We start from the raw sequence: 8,487 nt of genomic DNA, 5'->3' as shown, positions 1-8,487 counted from the left end.
TTGCACTTTCTATAGATCATACATCAAGTCTAATGAGAAGGAACACAGGCTGAGGGGAACAAATAAGCACAGGTTAAAGAAGAGGTGTCGTCTTAATACAATATATACAGGGAAGAACAGCAGCTGGCCCCGTGTCCAGCATTACTTACAAGGCCTCTGAAAGCTGAGCAAGATCACTTTACTGACAACACCGTGAGAAGGCCGGGTTGAGAAAGCTGGGTTTGATGATGATTCTGCATTATTAGACAGAGAACTGCTTGCTGCTGAAAAGAAAAGAAAGGATCCAAACAGTTTCATAGATGTTTCATTATGCTCCCTTCTAAGGATGTGCTGTGCCTAACAAAATAATAAGCCAGGTAAAGGGTTAATTCTTTCTCTCTCCAAACCTGCTATGAGAGAGCTAGAATACAGATTTAAGCACAGACAAAAGATGATAGTTGTTCCAATTAATGTTCCAGCTAGCATCTGCTCTTCTTAATTAGTTGAAGTCTGGTTTTGTCTGGAGACAGAACTGCTGAGTGGAACTGCGCTGGCTTATTTTCTGCTTAGCCGGCTATTCCAATCTCTCTTGGTCTTTGGAAACTTCTCCGTTTCACAGAGGCCAGGGCCTGTTGTGCATTGATACTTGGTACGTGCCCACAGGCTGTGTATACATTTCACTGCAACAGGCTTAAAACCTGTGTTTCCCACCGGAGGGGAAACTGACACAAGAAGATATTTTACAGATGTTCTCCCCGCTCCCAGACAAATATCTTTGTATTGCTTCACTTATCAACAACTCCATTTTCTTCTGCAAGCAGACATTGTCATAGAGCAGATGTAGGTGGATGGAGCAGGGTTCCCCAGGACCTGTTCACCTTCCTGTTTTGCTCCAAGCTCGCTGATCCTTCACCTCACCCTTTGTAACAAGACCTTTGAGGATCCGCGTGTTTCAGTTACACACAGATGAATAATTTACAAGCAACAGCTGTTGCAATAACCAAGCCTGTCTGCTGTGCCCAAGCACTCGATGGCTTTTCTTAAATTTCCCTCACTTTCCTAAAAATTCCATGACTTAAGCAGCATTCAAAAACCTTTAAAGGAAGAAGCTAATGAGGGAAGTGCAGGGTGGCATATTGCAGCAGCAACCAGCACTCACAGAAAATATTCCTCTTATCTCCAAGCAGGGCATTGACCTGTTGTACAAACTCCAGGTAGGAAAGCCACTGGCAAAGCAATGCCAGTTGTAATATTTACCTAAAAGGAGAAATTTCAGTGGAAAACAAGCTACAGGATCTGCTGACATCCTGGTGGGGAGAACACTGGGTATTCACACAGGTGCAGGCAAAGGAGCCAGAATGAGATGTGGAAATTTTCTAGCATTTCCAAGTAATAAAGCTGTCATTCCATGAGGAGCACGTTTATGCTGTCTGTGATTCCAGCTAAGCAGCTACAAGGAGTGGACTGGGGGCTTGTTCCATCAAAGACCCACCACACAGCATCGGTGGAGTCACTTTGCTTCTCTGTGCCCAAGTATTCCACACTTAAAATAATGAGGCAAATAGGCGGATGCTGCAAGAGCACTGCCAGCCTGGCACCAAACGTTCCTGAACCGTTGCAGCTGGTACCCAGCGGTGCCTCATTCTCTGGCAAAGGGAAGTGGATCCCATGAGCAGCCCTGGGGACATGAGCCACAGCTTTGGATCACAGATAATAAAGCCTCTCTGGAGAAGACGACAGATGGGACTGAAACAGCTCGGGAGCAAAGTGAATAACAGGGTTGTTTTTATCTTTAATCCAGTCCACATGAGCACAAAGAGTTTGGAGCCATGAAGCATGTGCTCCCTTTTGCAGGTCTTAGAAATCAGCATGACCTGTAACTTTACTTTAGAATCCTTTTTGGTCTGCTCTCTACATCCCTGCTGAGGGAGCTATGTGTGCAGGCCTTGCAGGATCAGCCTGTGTCACTACCACAAAGCTGCAGTTCCATTAGCTCCCTAAGATGATCAAAACACAGGCTGTCACTGAAAGGGGCAATTCCACCTTCCCTCAGTGCATGTGTCCGTGTCCCTCTTCCTCAAGCCATCACGGTGACCATAATAAAAAAGATCTTTTCCTCAGGCAGGGTATTTTTCAGCTGGATCAGTTCCCACGCAGTCACAGCAGCTGTAGTTTTGCCACAAAGCAAGGGCCAGGAAAAATGCTGGAACTGTGCCTTAAGGGCTTAATGCAAAATCATGAAGTTGCAACCTCAGGTTCCTGGGTCATTTGTCCCTGCAAATAGCCTAGATTTATAGCCCTGGTTAGGAAAGTCTCCTTGGCTGCAGCTTTGTGGCTCTCATTGCAATGGGCCAAATGCAAACTCCTAGGTCCCAAAAGTACTGAGCTCTGAGGGAAGCCTGGAACTAGTTTCAGTTTTTGGTTTGGGATCAGGTCTCAATGGTTATTCAGAACTGGCATTGAAATTGCAACCATAGCATTTATTTATATCCTTACCAGAGCAAACCAGTGGGGCCTCTCCACTGAGCCCAAGCTCAGCCTCCCAGATTTCACCCTCCATCGTCTGCAGAGTTTGTGAAATCTCCATCCTTAGACGTTTTCAAAGCAGCTGGGCAAGGCCTTGAGCAGCCTGATATGACTTTGAAGTTAGTCTGGCTTTGTGCAGGAGGTTGGACTAGAGACCTCCAGAGCTTCCTCTCAAATTCTTATTCTGTAACTCTGGCATCTTCTGCTGCATTTCCGTCAGGCTCTGCTCCACCAGCACCATTTGACTGCCCAACAAGCAGTCCCCACATTGACTGATCCAGAAATCAGGGAGCCCGAGTCAAACAACTTTTCATGACATGAGCTGTAGTAGCTCAGGATCTAGAGCACAGCACAGAGCTTGTCTGTGTGCAGCTGTCTGAGGAGAGCACTGCTGACAGCCACTGCAAGAAAGATTCCTTGCCACCACAGCACACACTAGAATAAGCTTTGCATTGCAAAATAAGCTGGCCCAGATTTGGCAAAGGTCCCAAAATGAAGATTGCAGAACATTTTCCCTTCTTCTCAGTGGGAAAGAGTCTGCATTCTCAGCAAGAACGAGTGTGAAATCCAAATCACTGGAGCACTCGCTGCTTTTTGTCCAAGTCATTACACAGCACCCATGCGTACCGCAGGAAAAGGACAGATGACAGGGGCTGTCTTTTCATTTCCATGTTGCCCTTCAGAGATTTTAGCAGCTTTCATCCACCAGATTGAAATCAGATTGTTGAAAGAACACCACAAGTTCATTTGAGATGAGACAGCCCAAGAACACACTGGGTGCTGAGGCTCAGTGGTGGGACACCAAGACCCGAGTGAGTGCTGCTCCATCAGCCTGTTTGTATAGATGGGAGTGGAGCTCACAGGTCTTGCAGATCCCCTCTCTGGGAGCATTTCTTCAGCAGCCAGAGGATGGGCCGTGTTTTTCTTGGTGCTCGTCCACCCTGGAGACTTCATCTACAAGGTAAAAGGGGCATGAAGAAGCAAGAGCAGGAAATGTGGGTCACTGAGCAAAATCCACAGGAGTACCAGTGGTTAGACACCGTGGGGCCATGGGTCTACTGCTTACCTTCTGCACTAGCTGCTCGCCTCTGTGTGAGATGGCTCCACCTTAAGCCATAGTAACCCTTTTTCTGACAGACGGTCACTTCCTTGTGTTCCATGACTCAAAGTGACAGCAGACATCCCTGTTGCTGTTGAGAAACTGCGCACGTGCAGCGGTCAACGTGTCCAGCCATTCAGCTTGGCCTTCAGGACGGTCTGATGCTGGGAAGGGAGAACATCTGCAGAGAAACCGAGACATGTTCCAGCCCTATGCTTCATTAGGTGGGTTGGACATGGTCTCCAGTACTGCTTCTTTCATTGAGCTGTCACCCTGATGCAGGAAGTTATACTGTGAATAAAGTATGAATGGAGGAGAACCACATGGACACTGTTTCTTCCCCATTTCAGCCTCTCTACAGAGCTCAGCAGCACGCACAGAACATGCAAGAAGTGCGTGAGCAGCCACACAATCCCCATGGGATCTCCCTAATCAACTTGAAGCTGCTTTCCCTCCCCAGCAGGAGAAAGACAGGAGAACAGTGCCCCAGATTTCTCCTTCTTCCTTGTGTCTAACCCTGGGAATAGGCTCCAACTTGCCCTTCTCCCTCCTGGGATGCTCCAGGTTCTGCAGCCACACAATTCACTGGGAAACAGAGGAACAAGCGCTCCAGAAAAAGAAACAACTGCCAACCCATTCAGTATTTTCAGTGCCATTTCCTGGTTACTGCCAGGTTTTTCTCTTTGTGTGGTACATATTGTGTCTCACAACACAGAAACTGAAGTGAAATACTTAAATAAATGAACTCCGTTGAGAAGATGCCAGGCAATGGGGAGATGACTGCTCAGTGACCTGAGCAGTATCCTGGCTACAGGATAACGACAAGACTACAAAGGAATATTTATCTAGATACTTATTCAGCTTTCATCTTTGGCAGCATTTCTCAATCAGCCGTTTCAAAATGTTTTGCCAACACTAATTAACCCTTGCAGCACCTCTGTGGTAGGGATCAGCATCCCCATGTCACAAATGGGGTGACTGAATGAAGAAGACAAGTAACCCGATCACATCACAAACTGGGTGACCAAGGAGTGGATAAGCAACCCCTTCAAGAAAGAAATGAAGGGGGCAAAGAAATATCCCGGAATCCCAAGCCCATGTCCTAACAAATCCACCCCCTACAAGCCTCTGAATCTGCAGGCATCCTTCTGTCGGAAACGCAAACAGCAACCTGCCGTTCTTACCATGCAAACTGCCCGTCTTCCTCAGCTATGCACCGAGGAAGCACCGTTCGGACATTTAATAATCCCCGAAAATGTGGTGCCCTGAAGCGCGCATTATATTTACTCCATTCATTAACTAAGTTAATGGTGGCTAAGAATAGACCCCAGATATCCTTATGGCCTTAAAAACTTCTTTGGCCTCAAGAAAATGCAAAGCCTATGTGGCCTGTGGCCCATATGGGACACAATGAACCAAAGCTATGAAGAGCTTGCATGTTTCAAAGAATTCACAAAATACATCTCTGCTTTTAAATAATCTCCATTTCAGTTTGGGGAAGTGTTTAGCAAGGATAACACAGAATGGGTTTATAATTGTATCATTCATTGATATAGAGATTATGCCAGACAGAGCCATAGCTGTTCAAATGTCTTAGTTTTCTGTTATCTATTTCTGTGATGTTACCACTGCTGCAAATTTGCAACTCTGTAATACACTGGTATTTCTGGACAAAGACCATTTGATATTATGCCTTTAGAAAAATGCATCTTAAGTACAATTTATGCCTGAATTATTTTTTTGGTAATGGAAATGATTCTATTACCTCATTTTTTATACATACTCCCCAATACATTTGGGATATTTCCCAAAACATACTAAAGATAACACTATGGTTTTCTGCATCGCTGCTAAAAATCAAAGCATTCACATTCAGAATAAAGATAAATTTCTTTCTATATAAGCATTTTCCTTCTGCTGCCTGAATCCAGTCACTTGATAATGAGCAATTACAGAAAAGAACTATGACAATCAAATGGGATTTTGCACTTACAGAAAATCATGCTATTTATTGCATGACTTATTCAGATGGAGAAAGCTGTTTGGAAACGTATCAGTAAATGAAAGAAACTGCTGTTTCAGAAAGCTGAAATTGTATTAATAGAGAGTCTAAAGAGCCTAGAGAATAACACAATCCATTTAGAACTTGGTCTTCTCAGAAAAAGGAAAGAGAAAATATGGGGATTTAAGGATCTTTGCTTCTCTTAAAAGGTATTACTTCTCTCAACTGATATTTTATCAAATCATCTTCAGAATGATATCATATTATGGAACGTGATATTTGAGATTCAATAGCAGTATTGCCTTGTGGAACCTCCGGTAAACGACAGCTCACCCTCCCATACCACACACAGTCTCCAAGCTGCAACTGTTCAGACTTTACAAACAGAAACACCACGGCAGAGGCTGTGAAATGACAGCTCAAAGTCACACAGCGATTACAAATCACGGTCGTTTCCACACTTAGGGGCGACGGCTCCCAGTTCCTCCCCCCCACTGCTTTCCTTGCAGAGATGGGGTTAAATACCCAATTCCCAGCCCATGTGGACTAAACTAATAAAGAAGCCAGCATGCCAGGGAGACCTCTTACACCACACGGGTTTTCTTCCTTTCCCATCCCAAGGCCTGGGGTGAACTCCGGTGAGCTGCCTGCTCAGGACACCTGGTGTTGCCGCCAGGCGGGTGATTTTGTGAAGCGTCCCGTGGTGGCCGGGTACAGGAGGACCCACCTGGCTCAGCCCCGCTCCGGCGGGGTGGGGACGCTTGTCCTGGCCACAGGGGACCCGGGCCCAGCGCCAGAAGGGAGGAATCCATCCCCTGTGCCTGCGGAGGGGACGTCGCCAGGCAACGGGCGCGGGTTTCCATGGCGGAGCAAACACGAGCCGGGCCGAGCAGGGCCGTGGACCCCACCGAGAGGAGGCCGGACGAGCTCTCCTTTGGGTGAGATGCCAAAAAATAAACAGGTGAGAGCGATCACAGTGGGGGTTTTTTGTGTTTTCAACATCAGATACAGCTTCTCATTCAGACAAGCAGAGGCACTGGCACGTGTCACCGGGGAACCACAGGGATCAACCGTCTCCTTCTTCATGTGCGAGCGGGGGGTACGTGATGGAAACGGGACACGTCTGTCCTGGGAAGAGTTGCTCTGTAGCTCCAAACCTGGAGCAATTTCCCAGTGAGCACAACAAGCCTTCTCTGCAAGCGATGCTATCATTGAAGCGTGTATAAAATACAAATACACGCTTATCCAGTGCGAACATGGTGGGCGGATTTTATTGTATCGTTTTTTAGAACTGTTTGCGTGTTTACTTTGGCGTACTTTTTTCTGCACAGCAGCTTGATGCTAGGGAAAAGCACTGAATAAATGTTTCAGTAAATTAAAAACATGAATGCCTTATCTATTGATTCACATAGTACTGGCCATTGGTATGTAGCTACTGAAATATTCAAATGTCAGAGGCAGTGAAATATATGCCAAATAATTGTAGCAACAATGCAATTTTTTATTGGCATTATTGAGCTTAATTATAATTAGCCCAACTAGCACTTCTGTAGCTCTTGGCATTGTTTCCAAAGGGATGTACAAACAATCTATTAAAAAAACTAACAACCATAAATACCTTGATAAAATGAATATTTATAAGTTAATCTTAGAAACAAATTCCTTTACTTTGCTAAAATTATAGCATAAAGCACTTTTTATCTGTGCGAGTTTCACTGACCATTATTTTCCATATGCCGGTATCCTCTGTCTAGTCCTTCTTTTCAGTGCCATTCCCTGTAGCACGAATTTAAAACAACCACACGAAGGAGAAGATTTTTATGAGGGGGGTTTAGATAACAGCATTCGAGGTGTGCACTAGGAGGGCTGAACATCCAGGTGTTCGCTGCAGCTGCTCTGCATATTTCACAAAGTGTGTTCAACTGAACTCTGCGGGCACTTTCTGCCTTCCTACCCCTGCCCTGATGGGGTTTTCTCCAAAACTTACGTCATCATCAGGGGTTATGTTATTCCAGGACGTGGATGAGGGACCCCTAGAGAAAAATATCCCATTAAGTTACGCCAAAGTTCAGAGACACATGAAATCTAAGCAATCAGTCAAGGAGGCTTTTGAAAAAGGCACTTCAGGAACAGAAGAAGAGAGATAAAACATTTGGGGTGTATTCAAGCTGCCTAAATTCTACCCCAGCCACTGGGTCTCTTCAAAAGTGAAAGTCTGACACCTCCAAAGAATTAGGTACTAACTGGGCAGCTGCAGAAACCCAGCCAATAGGAAACACAAAGCACCAAGGATGTACGTGGAAATTAGGCCAGATGAGTTTAGCTCAAAATACATAAAAGCTGGAGGCTGTTCAGAGCAAAAAACGATGCTCTAAAATAGCCTTAAAACTAGTGCAAGCGGAAGAGGATAATTTCTGCTGTGTCTTATATCAGTGCAGACCAGGAATGGTCCCAGCAGCAGAATTGCATCAATTGAATTAATACCTCCCTGGACGCAGCTTGCTGCCTTTGTTGATTAAAGGATAACTTTAGCAATTGTCTATCTGTTCTTTGTAAGTGAGATCATTACAATTATGCATTTTCCCTTAAGATCCATAGCAACAACTACAAAGAAAGAAAAAAACTAAGCCTTCAATGGTTTGCCAGCCTAAAATTAAACACGACAGAGCTCCCTGCAGCGTGTCTGTGCTGTCCAACAGTCCTTCAGCGTTATCGCAAGAACCAGAAATTGCTTCAGCACTGTGGGTTAAGAGCCTTAGGGACTAAAAATGTTGCTCATGAACTGGTCATGGGAGAATGAAAAAGTGTGGGTTTGGATCAGAACCGGAGATGCGGGTGGAACAAGAAGCAAGGGACTTGAGTTGCTTGTTATCTCCAAATC

This window comes from Caloenas nicobarica, chromosome 11 (assembly GCF_036013445.1).
Source record: "Caloenas nicobarica isolate bCalNic1 chromosome 11, bCalNic1.hap1, whole genome shotgun sequence".
NCBI lineage: Eukaryota > Metazoa > Chordata > Aves > Columbiformes > Columbidae > Caloenas > Caloenas nicobarica.
Note: the sequence above shows the minus strand (reverse complement) of the source record.